Source organism: Equus quagga, chromosome 2, assembly GCF_021613505.1.
Source record: "Equus quagga isolate Etosha38 chromosome 2, UCLA_HA_Equagga_1.0, whole genome shotgun sequence".
Classification (NCBI taxonomy): Eukaryota; Metazoa; Chordata; class Mammalia; order Perissodactyla; family Equidae; genus Equus; species Equus quagga.
In genome coordinates, this window is record NC_060268.1 from 127,559,170 (window position 1) to 127,576,997 (window position 17,828).

Below are 17,828 nucleotides of genomic sequence, written 5' to 3' on the forward strand. Positions count from 1 at the left end.
GCCCTCCCTCCATCTCTCAGGTGTCCCGAGGGGAGTAGCCAGCAGCGAGAGGGCCTGCGACGTGTGCCTTCCAAGGAAAAGTCAGAGAAATGGGAAGGGAAGACTCGGGACGGGAAGTGTCTTCAGTTGTCTGAGGCTGTCATGGGGGGAAGGGAGGCACTCATTCCAAGGGATCCTTGGCATAGAAGTGGGATCAGTGGGACCCGCTGAGTGTGAGTTGAGCTCCCTGAAGCAGCACGGAGCTGTGGAACATTTGATTCAGAGTCAAGATTGCTGGGAAGATGGCAGCATAGGAGGACTCTGAACTCACCTCCTCCCATGGACACAGCAAATTTACAACTGGCTGTGGAACAATTCCCTCTGAGAGAGAACTGGAAACTGGATAAGAAGAACCCCCACAACAAGGGACAAGACTGACCGACAGGTGGAAGAGGCAGAAATACCTTTCTGGAGAGGGAAAAACCACATTCCAGCCATGGTGCTTCACAGCCAGGAGCAATCTTAAGGTAGGGAGATTTCCTGGAGGAGAGGGGGTCTGAGCGGGAGAGCTTTACCACAATAGGCGGCCTCTGAATTCAGCACAACCGAGACAAGTACCATAGCGCCTGGCTTTGCTGGCTACTAAAACCAACCAGGAAGATCCGCTGAAAAGCTGTTGCACATAAGAGACAGAGTGAGAATATGGGGGGTAGGTCACATGCCAGCCCCACCACGTGCAAACCAACTCCGAATGAGGACACTGGAAACTCTGATTACCCTCTCAGGACACCAATGCCATCTGTGAAATGGGACCCTTCCAGGTAACTAAATGAAATTATCAAGCACGGTGCCTAGAACAAAGCAGGTGCTAAGTAACTGTGAGTTGAGTCTGCCCACAGCTGACACACGTCTGTCCGGTCCACCAGGGAATGCACCAAGACCCACTGCATGTGGGGCGAGACCTCAGAGACCACCAGCACCACTTCCCTTACCTCACAGCCCAGGCCTGGCCCTGTGCCTGGCATCCACCCTCCCAAGACATTTGTCCTCTCGCTGATTTTCTCCCCAAAGCTTTTTGCAGCTACCTGTTGATGCTATGAGGCAGGCTGGGTGGATGTTCACAGGCCCAGTTATGAATGAGAAAAGAGGTCAGGATGTTTTCCCCAGGCCACTGAGGATGACAGTGGTGACTCACACGGTGCCAGAGCTGGGAGGATCTGTGACACCATTAGGTCCACCCCTCGTGAATGGCCATCTTGCCCAGGGTTGGATATTTACATTTTGTGCCCTTTTCTACATGTGTGTCATATTGCACAATAAAACGTTTTTTAAAAAGAAAAATGTTCTATTTTAATTTGCATTTCCCAAATGATGAGCGAGGTCAAGTTTTACATGTCAATGAGCCATTTGTAGTTCTGTACCTTTCCTGTTTTTATCCTTTGCACATTTTCCAATTAAATAATAGGTTCTTTTAAGTGGGCAATGCCCAGGGCTGACAGGCTGAGGGAATGCCATTCCCACCTCTTCTGCCCAGAGGTAGGGGCCTTCTGGCTGAGTACAGTCCAGGCTGGTCTCAGAGCAGGCCACCAGCAGGGGTTGGCCATGTTGGGGCTCAGCCAGGCATTCTGGGAAAGCAGCCTGGGAACACTGGCTGATGGGATGTTGGGCCAGGCCTGTGTGACTCACTGGGAGTGGCGGGGCACCCAGGCCTCAGGCTGCAGCAGTAGCTCCACCTGTCACTCAGAGAAGGCAGGGCATCTGCTTCTGGAAGGCTGGGTGCTGCTGGGGGTGGGGAGGCCCCCCAGAGACTCAAAGGGGCCAGCCAGGATATCAGGGCAGTCCGAGGGTGCCAAGAATGGGCCTGGGGGACACAGAAGTGGGGTCTGGACTTGATCCTATAGCTATTAAGGAAGGGATAGAAGACTTTTACACTCAGAAAACATACACAGATCTGCTGGTTTCTGTCAGGAAAGTTAACAAGCCACAGATCCTGCCATGTGCTGGTTGCTATGGGACTCCCAGCAGCCTTAAGGGTCAGCTTCACATTGGACAGTGTAGAAAGAGTTTTCACCACATAGTAGTGCTCTCTCCACTCCCAGATCTGCTTGGATATTGTCCCCTGCCCCACTGGATTGTCTCCACCATGAGGCAAGGACCATCTTACCACCATGGTGTCTGGGTACCTGGTGGGGTGCTGGGCACATGTAGCTGCTCATTAAACGTGGAAGCCACAAGTCAGCTGTCCCCTTGGCCATGCGGGCCGACTCTGCTTGCAGTTCCACTTCAAACTGCAGAGTTCTGTCCTCCCCCAGGCTTCCACCAGAAATCCAGTCACCCAGGCACTTGATGAAAAACTTGGGTCACCTGGACGAGTGCTCACCGACTAATTGCCCCAAAGAACTCAAAGGTAGGTTCGGAAGCATTGAACTGTTTAAGAGATGCAATCACCAACCCCCCTGAGCCAGACTAGGCCCCACCACAAGAGCTCCGCCTATGACCTTTGCCTCATTTTAATGCTAAGATCTCTCCAGGAGGAGCTTAGGCCTTATTATGTAACCTGCAGTGTACGTGGAAGCAGGTTTCCTAACTGCGCAAGCCAATGCCCACCTCTCCCTTTTGAATATTCATTTCCCATCCGAAATAAATGTCCCTGCTTCCCTTTGTTCCAGGACAGTATGACTTTGGAAATGATTCTGTGTTCCCCCCATCTGCTGCAAATAAGTTCTACTTTGTGTGACAACTACTTCCGGTCGGGAGTCTGACTCACTCGCCAGGAGGGAGCCCCCTTTTGGTTTGGTGACGGGGGTTCCCTTCCCCCAGACTTTCTGACTCCTACTTCCTACGTTTTCCCTCAGGCCACTTCAGCTTCCTCCTTCCTGTTTGCTGAGCAATTTGGCTCGGCTGCAACACCTCCTTTCAGTCTCGCTTACCCAAATCCCTGTCTGAGGAAACAAAAGGCCTTCCGTTAGCAAAATGCCATCTTCTGTTACAAACGTGTGTGGACCAAACTTGTTTTCTCTCCCATGGGTCATCAGAACAGCTTTGTGTGGGAAAAAACACAGGGAGGACCCTTCTTATTTTGCTCGCGAGGAGATAGTCTCAGAGAGTGTGCCCACAGGCCCTCGGCCCTTTAGGATCTGGGGGGGAATAGAACCCAGGGCTAGTTTGCACCCCCTCTACTCCACCTCCTCAAGCTTCCCTCCAAACACTGGAGCAAGGTTCTCTCTCTGTCTGAGCAAATAGCCCTGAGCACATCACACTGACCGCAGAGAGACCAGGCTGGTCTGGACTCTGGAGGCTCAAGCAGGGGCTGGGGAAGACCACTGTGGCTACAATTAGGCTACAATTTAGTCGTTAGTTCAGGCGCATCATAAGTGCTGTGAGGTACCTGGAAATTAAAGTCAGCTGGGGGTGGAGGGAGTCAGAATTCTTTTAGGAAAGAATCTAATTCTCCTCTAACTTGGCTCTCTTGTGAAGCCAAATCAGCTGCCCCCAGAACGTCGTCTAATTCAGCATAGCTCATACACTTAAATGACCCAGAAATGTATTTTACATTACAACCCAATGTACATGCAAAACATGCAAGTGAGCAAAAGATGCATGAAGCCGCCTCCTCCTCACCGTGCGATGCCGTCTCAGCTTTTCGGCACCATGCCTTCTGTTCTAACGCTAGTCATAACCCACTGTTTGAAACCACAATCTAATTCAAACTACTGACAGACTGTCTCCAGAGAAGCCCGAGGAGGCCAGTTTTAGCAATCAGGTCAGTCATACCTGGATTTCTAACGTTTGTTTGTACAGAAAGTACCCAGAAATTAAGCAAAGGCAAATCCTTTATAAACTCGGCTCAAGCAAGTCCTGAAATTTCCTTGATTGAGCACTGACTACCCCCTCCCGCTGCCAGCTCACTCACCCTCTGGGTAACAACCAGGAGCCTGGAGGGAGCACCTGAGGCCACAGCGAGCCCCGACATCTCCAAGGGGAAAGACAGGTTTGGGGATCCACTGTCCTGAGCTAGAACTGCAGGACCAGTGGTGGGAGGGAAGGTGCGGCCTGCTCTTGAAGCTGGGTATCTGAGGGTTACTGTAGGTATCTGATAAGAACATGACTGCCTTTTGACCTTGTTCCCAGCACAAACATAGATGAATCTTGTCAATTTGCTGTTTTCTTGTTTAACTTGAGGGGTGACTTGGGTCTCAAGGATTTGGGAGCTTCTTTTGCAGAAGAAAGAGAATGCCTTCAGGGAGACCGCAAACTCCAGTCGCTGATGGATGGCCGTGACCATTGAAGCCAGAAGTCAGATGCCCAGGGGCTTGTCAGGAGTGACCCCTTTGTTTGTTTAAATGTCCTCCTGCCAAGCCCCTTAGGTCTATGACGGCCCTGCTTTCTCTTCTTGGAGAGGTGGATTTGAGAGAACCCAGGCTCCTGCCTTCTCATCTTGACCAATTGGTATAAAACCTTTCTCCATCTCCAAGCACTGATGTCTCCGTGTTTGGCTTGCTGTGCATCGGCACATGAACTTGAGATTAAGAGGTTCCGTGTCACTCTCGGCATCAGGGAGAGGGGAATTTCTGTTTCCCAGAGGTGACCCCACTAGTGGAACCCCAACTCTTCTCAGGGAGGGGCTGCTTCTGCCTCCAAGCTGTGTGTGGTCCTTGGGGGGCCTGCCCCGCCCAGCTGACCACCCAGGACCAGCGGGGATCTGCACTGGAGGACTGGTGGACCCCAGCTGACAGTGAGTATCTAAGGACACCTAAGACAGAGACAGGTGAAGGACTGACTGTTTACCAGACCTGTCCCTCACCAAAGACCCAGGAGAACAGAAACTACTGTGTCTTACACCACTTACTGGTTTGTCCCTGCTCTAAAAATATTGACAGCCTGACCTCCACAGGGACCAGGAGGAAAAAACCATAAGCAAGTAAAGAAAAATCACACCTGTTTAAAAGGACTCAGTAACATGAGGGGGAGCCCTAGGTGAACAAGTAAATTAGAACTAGCAAAAAAGCCAGAAGACAACTTCAAAGAAATTTTAAAAGGTTATGGGAAGTCTCAAGAAGTTGTAGTTAGAGCACATGCAAAAAGATTCTTACAAACTAAAAAGTATGACTTTCAAATATAACAATTCATTAGAGATGGTCAATGCTGAGAATTGAATCAGTGGTCTGATAGATAAAGTGAGAAATATCTCAAAATACAGCAAAAAGATGAAGAGATGGAAATCAGAAGAGAAAGAAAAGAGATGTGGAAGTCAGATCCAAGAGGAAGAAATGTGGCAGATGCCACAGGCTGACCAACTCAACCCCATCCCCAAGCTCCTCCTTCCTTGTCTGACTCCACTATGGAGGCTGGACACATGGAATATATTTATTACCAGCTTCCCTTGCTATATGACACAGTTCTGGCGCATGAGACACAAGATCAAGAAAGATTTTTGTGTTTTCTGATCTAAGATGTATATGCAATTGGTGCAGCACTTTTTTCTCCTTTCTTCCTACCTTGAATGCAAACATGGTACCTGGGGCTGCAGCAGCCATACTGTAACCACAAAAGAAAGGCCAAGAGAATTGACAAGATGCCATCCCAAACCCTGACATTGTTGAACCACCGAACCAAAGCCAGCAACTGCCCACCAATAACCTTCTTGTTTAGTGAGAAAAAGAAGCACATATTTATGAAGTCATTCTTTACTCAAATGTTTTGTATCTTTCACCTGAAAACATTTCTAAGTAACATGAGAAGAAATAATTAAAGAAATTATAGAAGAAAAGTTCTCTGGGGTAAAGAAAAACTTGAGTTTTCAAATTAAAAGGACTCACTATGTTTAAAACGGATACAGTTTTATACACATGATACAAATTGCTAAATTCCTGAATTCCACAGAGAAAAGAGCAAAAGCTACAATCTTGCAGCAGCAAGAGCAGGTTCCTTAAAGAAAAGAATCTCAAACATCAGGTTTTTCGTTTTTAGCTCTTGAATCTGGAAGACAGGGAAACATCAAAAGATTGAAAGGAAATAACCATAATCTAATAATAAAAATAATAATCCTGCCAAGATATCATTCACTTGAAAGACAAAAGAAAAATATTTTTGGACATGCAAGTTCTCAGAGAGAATACTACCCATGAACCTATCACACATGAGTAGAATCCTCCAGGAACATTCTAAGCAAATGGCAATTTGGATCAGAACAGAGATCTCAAGATGGGAGAAAGAGAGAGAGAACACAGTGGTGAGCAATAGATGTAGTTAAATCTAAATGGATGATGATAACATGACTGACTATGTTTTTTAAAATAAATTTTTAAGTGAGAACTCTTGGAATAGAAAATCTACACTGAAAAATAAGTCAGAAATGGGGCAGCCCCAGTGGCCTAGTAGTTAAGTTGGCGTGCTCTGCTTCGGCAGCCCAGGTTCAGTTCTCAGGGGCAGACTCACACCATTCATCTGTCAATGGCCATGCTGTGATGGCGGCTCACATACAAAAAGAGGAAGATTGGCAACAAGGTGTTAGCTCAGGGCCAATCTTCCTCAGCAAAAGAAAGAATAGATTAGGGAAAAAAAGTTCAGGACTAAAAACGTTAAATGATCTCAGCAAAATGGAAGACCTTGGGTGGAGAGAAGAGGAGAATGGGGAAGACAAAGGTTTCTAGAAGTTTTATTTACCCTACAAAAGAGAGGGTGGGTAAAATGTCTTATTAGAGGGGGGTGTGGTTATTTAATCTTTATGTGCTAATAGAGAACTAAAGGTTTAATTATGACTATTGGAAATACCATAAAAGGTATTCTAGACTTTGACCAAGAAGCAAAAGGAAAGAAAAAGATAAAAAGAACCACATTGCAAAATAAAGTCTAAACTGATGGAAAAAACAAAAGCATTTCAGTTACAAGGTCAAATGTGAATGCATTTCAGCTACACAGTCAAATGTGAATGGGTTCATGTTCCTATCAGAAAACAGTGACTGTCAGTTGCATTAAAAAAAAAATCTAGCTATATATTGTTAATGTGAAATATACCCAAGAAAAAGTGAAAAGGAAAAGTTGAAAATAAAAGAATGGGCAAAGAGATACGAGACAAATGCAAACAGAAAGAAATTAAGAGTCACAGCATGAATATCAATGTGACAGAGAGACCAAAAGCATGAGACAGGGCCAAGTAGCATGTTGTGTAACTTAAAAATCTGGGCAAAAGTTACAAACCTTTATACACCAAATAACGTATCAGCCAAGTACATAAGGTAAAAATTGTTAGACCTACAGACAAATTTAAGATATAGTTGGACATTTCAATATACTTTTTTCAAAACTTGATAGATCAAGTAAGCAAACGTAATTTAATCTGCAAAGGATTGGGTAATACAATCAACAAGTTCAATCGAATAGATATGTTTAGAATTTTTAACATCAGAAATAATGAATATATATCCCTTTCACACATCCCCGCAAAGTTTACCAAAATTAGTCATATGCTTGGTCACATTGGAAACACCAGTAAATTCTGAAAAGCAGAGATTTCACAAGCAACGTATGCTGATCATAGGCCAATAAAACTAGAAATCAACAAGAAAAAACTTGACACCAAAATTCCAACTATTTGAGAATTATGAAACGTTCTTCTAAGAGAAGTCCAAGATCAATGAGAAAATTGCAGTTAAAATAACAGATTTTCTAGAAGTAATGAAGTAAAGAATACATCTAAAACCTATGAGTTAAGGTAAGGCTGTACTCAAAAGAAATATATCGCCTTAAATTTAATTAAAACGAGAGACTGAGGGGCCGCCCGGTGGTGCAGTGGTTAAAGTGCACACGTTCCACTTCGGCCACCTGGGGTTCGCCAGTTCGGATCCTGGGTGCGGACATGGCACTGCTTGGCAAGCCATGCTGTGGTAGGCATCCCACGTATAAAGTTAAAGAACATGGGCACGGATGTTAGCTCAGGGCCAGTCTTCCTCAGCAAAAAGAGGAGGATTGGCAGTAGTTAGCTCAGGGCTAATCTTCCTCAAAAAAAAAAAAGAAAAAGAAAAAGAAAAAATGAGAGACTGAAAAGGTATGACTTCATTCAATTTAAGAAATTAGAAAAAAAGATCAGTCAAATATATTCCCCCACTGAAAAAAAGTAAGTGGGTAATGACTTAAATTTACAAAGAGTTATGTTATTAAGACATATGGTCATAAATTCCAGAAAAATAGCTAAAAGAATTGAAATCAGTTGCCTTGGGAGACAGGAATCAGGATTAGGGAAGAATTAGAGGGGACGACTTTTTATTGTCATCAGCTTTATGGTATGAGTTGACTTCTTAAACTATATAAATTATGACTTTAATAAAATTAATTTTAGAAAATTTTAAGGAGTGAAGGGAACACGGACCTGGGCATGTGCCCCATCCTGACACGATGCAGCGAACACGGAGACTCAGGCTATGCTGAGTCTGGATCCTGCCTCTACTGCTTGTTTGTGGTAGGATCTTGGGCGATGCGTTTAGCCTTTAGGTCTGGCTTTGTTCCTTTGTAAAACGGGGCACTGACTTGTACAACTATGACAGGAGGTGACAAGGCTGGCTCCATCCTCCAGGATGGACCAGGTGTCCCTCCCACCCCCTCCCGGCACAGCAAGACCCCCAGCCACAGGGACTTGCAGATTCACTCAGCCCCTCAGCACCCTGGTTTCACTTCTTGGTTAAAATTGTTGATGAAAATAATCCACAACCAATCTATAAGTGAAAATTTGGGTGAGTTTATTCTGAGCTGAAATCTGAGGACCATGGCCTGAGGCCTTTCTTCCCAAAGGAAGAAAGGGCACCAAAGAAGTGGGATGCACAGAGAGGTTATATACCCCCAGAGAGGATGTTTCACTTAGGATTGAAATGTCCCTTTTACAATAGTCGTGAGACTGATTGATGAAACAGTAGGTAGGTCTGCTGTCTCAGTGAACACAGCAGGGTGGCCTGTCGGTCGGTCCGTTGTCTCCAGCTGAGTGGTCACAGGTGAGCTGAGTGGTCACAGTGAGCTGGGTGGTCACAGGTGAGTGCAGCAATCAGTTCCTAGCCTAAGGAAAGATGCTTATCCCTAAGGAAATGCCAATGGGGGGGGGAGTTGCACCTTTATCTCAAGCGCCTTTGTTCTTGCCATAGGAAATGTCTAAGCAGATATACAATGCGTGCTCAATAGCCACAATCAGGCCCTTTTGGAAAAAACAAAGTCATGCCGAATTAGGTTTATACCAAGTGTCTTCCTCATATACTCCAATATATCCTATTGCTTGCCATTTTTACTTGTTAAAATGGTTGTTTTGGTTTCATTTTTCCATAAACCACAAGTATTTGGGGTATTTTCCATAGTCTCAAGGTCCCTGGGCAGATATTAGCTATAGCTTGAGAATTTCAAACAGAAAACAGGTAAAAATCAGCTTTTAGAACCATCTTAAGACTTTATATCTGCATCCACATTTGAAGAGAAAATGTATCTTTATGCTTCAAACACTGTAAACAGATGAACTGCGAAAATAAAAACCTGAGGCAAAATTCAAAATCCTAAGAGTAATAAAGCTTACCTCTCATGTTGTTTTAAACCTTTGCTCCATTGATGTTTCCACACAACAGGGAGCACAGTCCTTGCACTCAGTGAGGAAGGGGAGGCGGTGATCGGGGGAGGCAGACACTTGAAAAAGCAGCAACAACACAGCGTGCTAAGTGTCGAGATGGGGGAGGAGCAGTTATGTGAATCTGTGTGTGACCCAGGAAGCCTTCCAGGAGGCAGCAATGTTAACGGAGGCCTGCCAGATGAAGCAGAAGTTGCCCAGGTGAAGGGTGTGAGACCTCTCAGAGCAAGGTTGGAGTAATAAACCAGAACCACCTGGGGGTCTTTAAAATGCACTGACACCTGGCTCCCACTCCCGAGCATCCTGACTTAATTGGTCTGATGGGTGAGTAGCATCAAGCATTTTCAAAGCTCCCCAAGTGATTCTAATGTGCAGCAAAGTTCAGGAACAACTGGTCTACACCAGGGCTTGAGGCAAGAGCCTGGGGCTCTCTGTAAATTGCATGGGGAATTGGAGGGGAAGGACAAACAGTGGGAATGGAGAGAAGTGGATGGGTTGAGATTTAGGAGGTAGAATAGACAGGAGTAGGTGATAATGGGGACGGAGTGAGGGAGAAAGAAGCTGATGGTGATGCCCAGGTTTCAGGCTTGGGTAGCTGGGTGGATATGGTCCACTTTCTGAGATGCAGAACACAGCAGGAGAAAGGGGTGTGTGTGGGAAGACCCGTTGATTAGAGATGATACGTGGTTATTGAAAGGAGATTTGGCTCAATAAATAGTAGTTCTGGCTGTGGTCATCGTCATCGCCATGTGGTCGTCATCTTCTTCATCATGATCATCATCTGAGGCTGCTTAAAGCCCTTGGGTCACAAGGATCAAAGCAGTGAGGTCCCCCTCTAGCGTCGTCCTCTATGTATTACAGGCACTCAGGCGGCCGGCGCCACACCTGCTGGGGATGGAGGTGGGGAGGTCAGAGACACAGGTGAGCCCCATCCACAGCCCAACAGTGACTAAGATCTCCTTTGAATGAGCTGCTGTCACTGCAAAGTGCTCACGTCATGGAGGAAGTCCTGAGCAGAGGAAAGGCACTGGGTGGGGAGTCTGGAGGCCGGAGCTCCAGGCACAGCTCTGCCAGTACAGGCTGTCTGACTTCCAGCGAGAGGCTTGCCTGGGCACCGGTGTCTGTGTCAGGACTCAGCGTCTCTGGAGAGCTAAGACTGTGTCTGTGTTGATGACCACAACAGTGGGCAAGACTGACGTTCTCCACCCTCCAGAGAAGAGAGAAGGGGCAGCTCTGGTGTTCTCCAGAAGGGCCCACCGTGTGCCAGTGAGCAGCAGAGAGAAAGTGCCCTGGGAAACTTCCAGGGGAGGCAGCATTCCATCTGGGCCCTGAAGGGATTAATAAATAGTGTCTGTGGGAAGACACCCCATCCTTGGGGCATTCAGGAGAAACTTGTCAGCCCAGAGAAGCCCTCAGTGGGGGAAGAAAGGGTGTGGGCTCTGGAGTCAGACAGAGCAGGGTTTGACAGTTGGCTCCCCCATCTGTGTGACCTCAGACAAGTTGTTTAACCTTTCTGAGCATATATTCCCACCCGTGAAATGGGGATATAATAAGATAATAACAGCAAACACTAATTTAGCCCTATGTGCCAGGTACCGTTCTGAGCACTTTGCACGTATTAACTAATTTAATCAACACTCCTATGAGCTAGTACAACTGGCCCCATTTTACAGATGAGGAAGACGAGGCACAAAGAAGTTCCATGACTTGCTCAGTCACCAGGCACAAGGCTTGTGCTCAGTAAATAGTAACTACTGCTGTGACCGCAGAGATGACAGTCGCTGGATGGTACTGAAACAGGGAGCTCACTGGCAGAGCTCAGCCTCCTGGGTGGGCCAGTGTCGAGGAGAGAATTTCAAGAGATAGACAGTGACATTCTCCAGCAAGCATGAAGAACAATGCATGATCGTTGTTTGTGACCACATCAGAATACCCCATCATCCCAGGGACTTCCCAAATGGGGCCATGTGGGCAAGGAAGGGCAAGGGCTCTTAGAAGTGGCTTCTTCCCACCAGCCCCAGTGAGTACCAGTGCCAAAACCCAGTGGGGTCCTGAAGAAGGAAGACATTCCTTCTCCCAACTTCCCAAGCTGCTGAGGGTGGTCACATGACCTCATTCTGGCCAATAAGATATAAGGGGCCTCTGCTGCGAGGGCCCTGGAAACATTTTCCTCCTCGACAAAAGAGGTAGGAGAATTCTCTTCTTTCCTGCCCCCTTCCTGGGATGGGAATGCTGTCATGTAAGGACATGATATTTGGAACGGTTGCAGCCATCTTGCAGCCATGAGGCAAAGGCCAAGAAAAATCAAAATTCCCAAAGACTTTTGAAATCATCGAGCTGTTGAGCATGGAATTACCTACCTCCAGACTTCTGGCCAGGTGAGAAAAATAAGCCCCTATTTGTTTAAGTCACTGTTACTTATAGCAAAATGCATTCCTAATGTTACATTCAAGTTGTTTTAATGTATTCATTCACTTACGCGATCATTCATTTATTAATCAGCAAATATCATTGAACACATACTATGTGCCAATTACAATGGAGAGAAGGGAGGATATGGCCATAATCAAAACACACACAATTTCTGGCCTCATGGATTCCCTAGCTTGGTAGGGAGAACACACTGAACAGGTGTGATGGATCAGGATGTTAACAAAAGCAGGAATGCTATTGGAGTATAGAACAAAGATAGTCAACCTGGGCAAGCATCAGGGAAGTTCTTGAAGGCGACGTATTATTTAGTGTTACATGCTGTCATAGAGAGACCCCAAAATACAGTGTCTCAAGATCGAGAGAAGTTTTACTTTGTTTTCTTTTTCTTTTTCATGTAACAGACCTGGGCTCTGCCATCCACAACATGTAGCTTCCCTTTCTGGATTCGAGATGGCAGCTCCCCCCTGTCCAGCCGGAAGGAAGGGAAGATTGGAAGTGAAGGGCAATCGGCTCCTTTAAAGATGAGACCTTGAAGATCTATATACATTTCTGCCCACATCCCATTGGCCAGATCTTAACCATGTAATCACATCCAGGTTGGAAGGCAGGTTTGGAAATGTAGTCATTAGCTGGGCAGCCAGGTGACAGCTATCACTCAGGGAGGTTCTGCTGAAAGGAAGAAGGGGAAAGTGGTGCTGAGGGACATTTAGCAGTCACACCTGGTAAAGGAGTGGGGCTAGTTCCCTCTTAACCTGAAAGCGAAGGGGAGTCACTGAAGGGTTTCAAGCAGGAAGTGCATGGTCAGAGTTCTGTGGAAGGGTCACTGTGGCTGAAGATGGAATGGAGGGAGCCAGATAATACAGGGGCTAGTGAGGAGGCTGTGGCAGGAAATATAATGACAATGGTGACCTGGACCCGGTGGGGATGGACAGAAGGGCATATGGATCTGGGCACATATTTGGCTGAGTGAACATTTTTTTATAACAAGGTATGACAGGGACTAGATGGGATTCCAGTGTGAGTTGAAGGCGCATATCAACTTTATCCATCCCTGTTTTCCATTGGTCAGGGGGTCTTCAGAATCCCCAGCCTCATGTTGTCATTTCAGTGGAACTAAACTTGGGTACCCAAGTTGATATCATGAGGGCCAGTCGGCTGTGATTTCTAGTAGAGCCAAGCCTGCAGTGGGGTCAGGCTCTGCTCCCCGCCATGAGGTGGGTGGGGGAAATATAGTTTGCAAATGACCCCAAGTGGACCATCTTAGGGTCAAGATCAATGGTTAATAAGGCCACATGGCCCAAAGGGCACATGCTAGTGTATCCTCACGGAGGTGGCACTTGAGAGGTCCTTGAAGGACCAGTAGGGTGACTTCAGACGAGGTGTCCCAGAAAGGAAATGCAAGACTCTCACCATCAACCTCTATCCAACCATCCAATCTCTCCCTTTCTGGCCTCATCTCTGGAGCAAGAGACCGATATTCCGCTCATTTTAATATGGACACTTTGCTTTAATTTTTCCTAGCTTTCTCTGCCACACTTGAAGGATGGAATGCCAATATTTTTTTCACTTTCTGGGAAGATCTGAAGATTAAAGGCCTCCGTGCCCTCGAGGAGAGCAGAATGGTTTTCTTGGTTGCTGGTTTCTGAGCCTTATCAAAGGTACCGTGAAAGAGCATGGAGGATGGTGGGGTTTGGGAGAAGAGGCTGAGGATTTACAGAAGCAGGACTTCCAGGAGACGGCGGGGAGGAGAGAGGACGGTGGGGCCAGGTGTAGTGAGTATTCAGGCCTTCTCCCTGGCAGGGCCCTGGGAGGAAGGACCACGATGAGAGGGAGGGGCCACTCTGGAAAGACAGATCTCCAGGACCCAACTCCCAGCTGAGCTCACAATTCCCGGGTCCCAGAAACCACAGTCCCCTGACTTCAAGGATCTTGCAGAAACAGGGAGATGAGATACCACTGCAGTGGCGTATGTGGACAAATGACCAGTAAAGGCCCCACCCCTGAGGCCTTGGCACTATGGACAGCCCCGGGGGTGGGGGCAGCAGGGGGGCCAGGAGTAATAACGTTGGATTTCCCTGCCTGCTCAACAAGATGGGGACCCTGAGTTAAGACTAAGTTGACTTTTAGAGAATTAGGAAATGGGACCTTGTGCCCCTGGGTTTGTGAACCAAGATTTATACTTGCTACATCTCCTGTTCCTCTCCTGCAGGGATCCTGGCTCCAGCGGGGCTGGTCTGATCCTTCTGTCAAGATTCAGCTCATTCCCATGTCCTCTCCTCCATTACTTCAAGGAGCAGTGGCAGCCCCCACACCCCCAAAGGCCACTCTCTCCCTTCTGAGGTTTGAAGCTGATGGCGTCCCCCATTTGACAGATGGGTATGATGAGTTCTCTCTGCTATGCTGGGACTTGTCCCCAACTTGGGCCGGGAGCTTCATGAAGGTAGAGACACAACCCGTTCACCTAACTCCAGGCCAATCATTGGAGCACCTGCCCCATAATAAGACCCACAACAGGCCCGGGCTGGGGCCTTTCAGCAGAGGCTCCGACCCCTTGTCAGCCCCCTTTCCTCACCTCGACCACACCACGGCACCTGCTGCTGTATCTGCCAGCACCCTGGGGGACACCAAGTCCCTTCTGACTGCAAGACCCAGGTTGCCTCTGGAATGAGCCCAGTTATCTAACCAGCAAAGGTGCCCACTTCCTCCTCCGCCTGCCATAGATGGGCAGATTTTGCTGGAGCCTGATGTTGGGAAGTGAGCGCGTTTTGTGTTAAGAGCTTCTGAGCTCTGTGTACGCCAGGACCACAGCAGCTGTAAACACTGCAGCCTCCCTTCTCCAGCTAGATAAACTTCAGGCTTCCAGGCAAGGCGCTGCCCCAGCACTCAGTGTTTAAAAAAGGTGTCAGCTGCCACCCACTCTCTTGGCAGAGGCCAGCTCTCCCTCTCCCAGCTGAAGGCCCCGATTCTGAGCCACTGATGCTCAGGCCTGGGGGGCAGGGGGCACAGAGCTCATCTCCTAATGGGGCCTGGCTGGGATCCTCTGGCTAACAGATGAAGGGGGGCTGTCTGTGTGGAATAAATCCTGGAATGCTCTGGAGACCCTGACGTCCTCCAGAAGCCCTGCCTGACCTATGCAGACATGTTCATCTCAAGCTTCACATCCTGTGAAAATAAGGATGCTACTCCCTTCACCCCTGACAGGGTGATATTTTCACCTGTATCATTTGGCATTCATTTAGTCACCTGACATTTATTGAGCATCTACTGTGTGCTGATGTGCCAGGCATTATACTGCCCTGCCACTCACAGCTACCTAAAATTCCATGTTAGGAAAGACTTAAACGAGTGAGACCAGCCCTATCTATATCTGTATATGTTAGATAGAGATATAGATAGATAGATACATAATATATATTATAGATATAAGATTCCCCATCTCTCACCCCTGAGTCATATTTTAAATTTTGTTCATCATTTTTATTCAACCAACATTTACAGGGCACCTACGATGTGCGGGCCACTCTCCTAGACACTGGACATAAACAAGATACAATCCAGGCTCCTGAGGAGCTGCCCACCCATGTGACAGGGATGTCACCAGGGAGGTGACCTCCATGGGCCTCAGAAAGAGGAGGCAGACTGACCAGCAAAGGCTATGCAGGACAGAAGGACACGATTAGGGACGTGGCCCACCTCACTGGGATGGGACCTGGGGCAAGCCTTCCCCTCTTCAGGGCTCCCCGTCCTCTTCTCCAAGTGAGAAAGTAGACTGGGGCTCCCGGGTCTTTGAATTTCGTGGACAATATATCAAAAACCTAACTGAGAGAGCCAGTCAGCTCACCAACGTTTTGTTCCACTGAGTAAGGAATTTTAGAGAAAAACGAAAACCAGGCCAACAATTACCATCTGCCATCACCATTATTTCATGAGAGAGGGCATTTTAACCCAAAAAAGCAGGAAGGGCATAGTCTCAGAATGAAGGCTGAGCCTTCAAACCGACTCACTCAGCTGAATCAAGCTCGCTGTGCTGTCCTTGCCGTCCTCGTGCCGCCCCCTCCAGGGGAGCTTTGTGGTGACTAGATGATCCACGGCACTTTCTAGCACTAATGTCCTGGCAGCTGCTGCGTGTGACCCACTGAAGCCGTGACCAAGAGGCCCAAGCCTAGTGCCATCTCCAGGCGAGAGAGAGAGAGAGAGAGAGAGAGAGAGAGAGAGAGAGAGAGAGACAGACAGAGACGGTCAGGGGTCTCTATCGGACAGTGTTGGAGGAGCACCCAGTCCCAACGCTTCCTGGAGCCCGCTGTTCTCTCCCATCCACTTCCCTCATCCCCACAGCTGCTCCCCTCTTCTCCTCCCCAAACTCCCTGAGAAACAATGCCCCTCCCGTCTCTAGTCTTCAGGCCTCCAGCCCAGAGGCCACAGGAGCAGAGGGGACCAGGAGCACTCGGCAGCTCATGGCCTGTGTGATGGGGGAGGCTGCCATTCAGCCGTGGGGGACGCTGCCATTCAGCCGTGGGGGACGCTCGTGTGCCTCCCACACGCCTTCAAGCTGCTGGGAGTGCTGGTGGCAGAGCAGTTGCCTCCGTGCAGAGAGCTGCCTTGTCCAAGGTCGCACCCCTTCTTGGGCAGCCTACATCCAGGTACCAATGTGGGTGTGTAGAGGCCTGGCCGCCTTTGCCCTACACAGGGCAACTCTACAGGGCCATCCTAGTTCAGAGCGGCCCGACCCGTGGGGATGTCCAAGGCTGCTGTCTAACGCATCATCGCAGCTCAACTTCCTCCTCCACCCAATCCCGCTTCCTTCCCCTCCCGTCCCCAGTGTCGCTCCCAGTGGGCTCCTTAATAAACATCCTGCATGCTGAAGTCTGAATCAGGGTCGCTTCCCGGGGTACTCAACCTGTGCCATCAGCTCAGCCCATCCAGCCAGGACCAATGGGCAGCCTTTCCCCTCCGCTTCCTGGCGGAGGGGACTTCCCTTACATGGACCTCAAGAAGCAAACTGGAGTCCTGATGTGTCCATAGGAGCTAAAGGGATTTACAACTTTTTTTTCTCTTTTAACCAAGACTAGCCTTCAAGACCGTTGTCTAGCGATGGACCCAGCCGGTCAGCTCTGAGCAGCAAGGCCCATCAGCAACCCCTTTGTCGGGGCGGCCCCCACTCTCTCCTTCCGTGAAGCTGCAAGTGCATAGTTGGAAAGCTGCAAGAACACAAGATTTAAGGGGGAAATAAAAGCTCCCAGATTTAATAGCTCCAAAATATAATCCCCATTACATATACAATGGCGGTGGCGGGATGCTGGCGGGGTGAGGAATGTGTACTATTCTGGGCTTCTATGACTGGTGGCAAGCTCTTGGGTGTCCCAGCCCCGCACTCTGCCCTCACCTGAAGCTGAAGGAATCCCGCTGCCTGGGAGTAGCAGGCAGAAGAGCAAAGAAAAGGTTGTCTTGTGCTTATGTCCTTATGTCTACACATTCTACCTCCAAAACCCTGGCTGGCGGAGCACGAGACAAACAACCCGAAGTTGAGAGGCTGCTGCTGCTGCCAAAAGAGATCAAAGGCAGAGGCCCTTCAGCGAAGGACAGACATCCAAACAGAGGCTGGTGGCCCGCTCCAGAGAAGGAACAGCCTCTGCCCCATGGCTTGGCTGGGGCTGGAACCAGTCGTGTCTGCAGCTGACTCTGCAGAGGGCAGGAGTCCCAGGGCCCCACAGGACACACACGCACAGCAGGGTAGGGGCCCAGGGAGCAGCGTGGATTCCCAGGAGACCAAACACACATTTGCACAGCAGCGCAGCAGGGCCACCAATGCTGGTGGGTG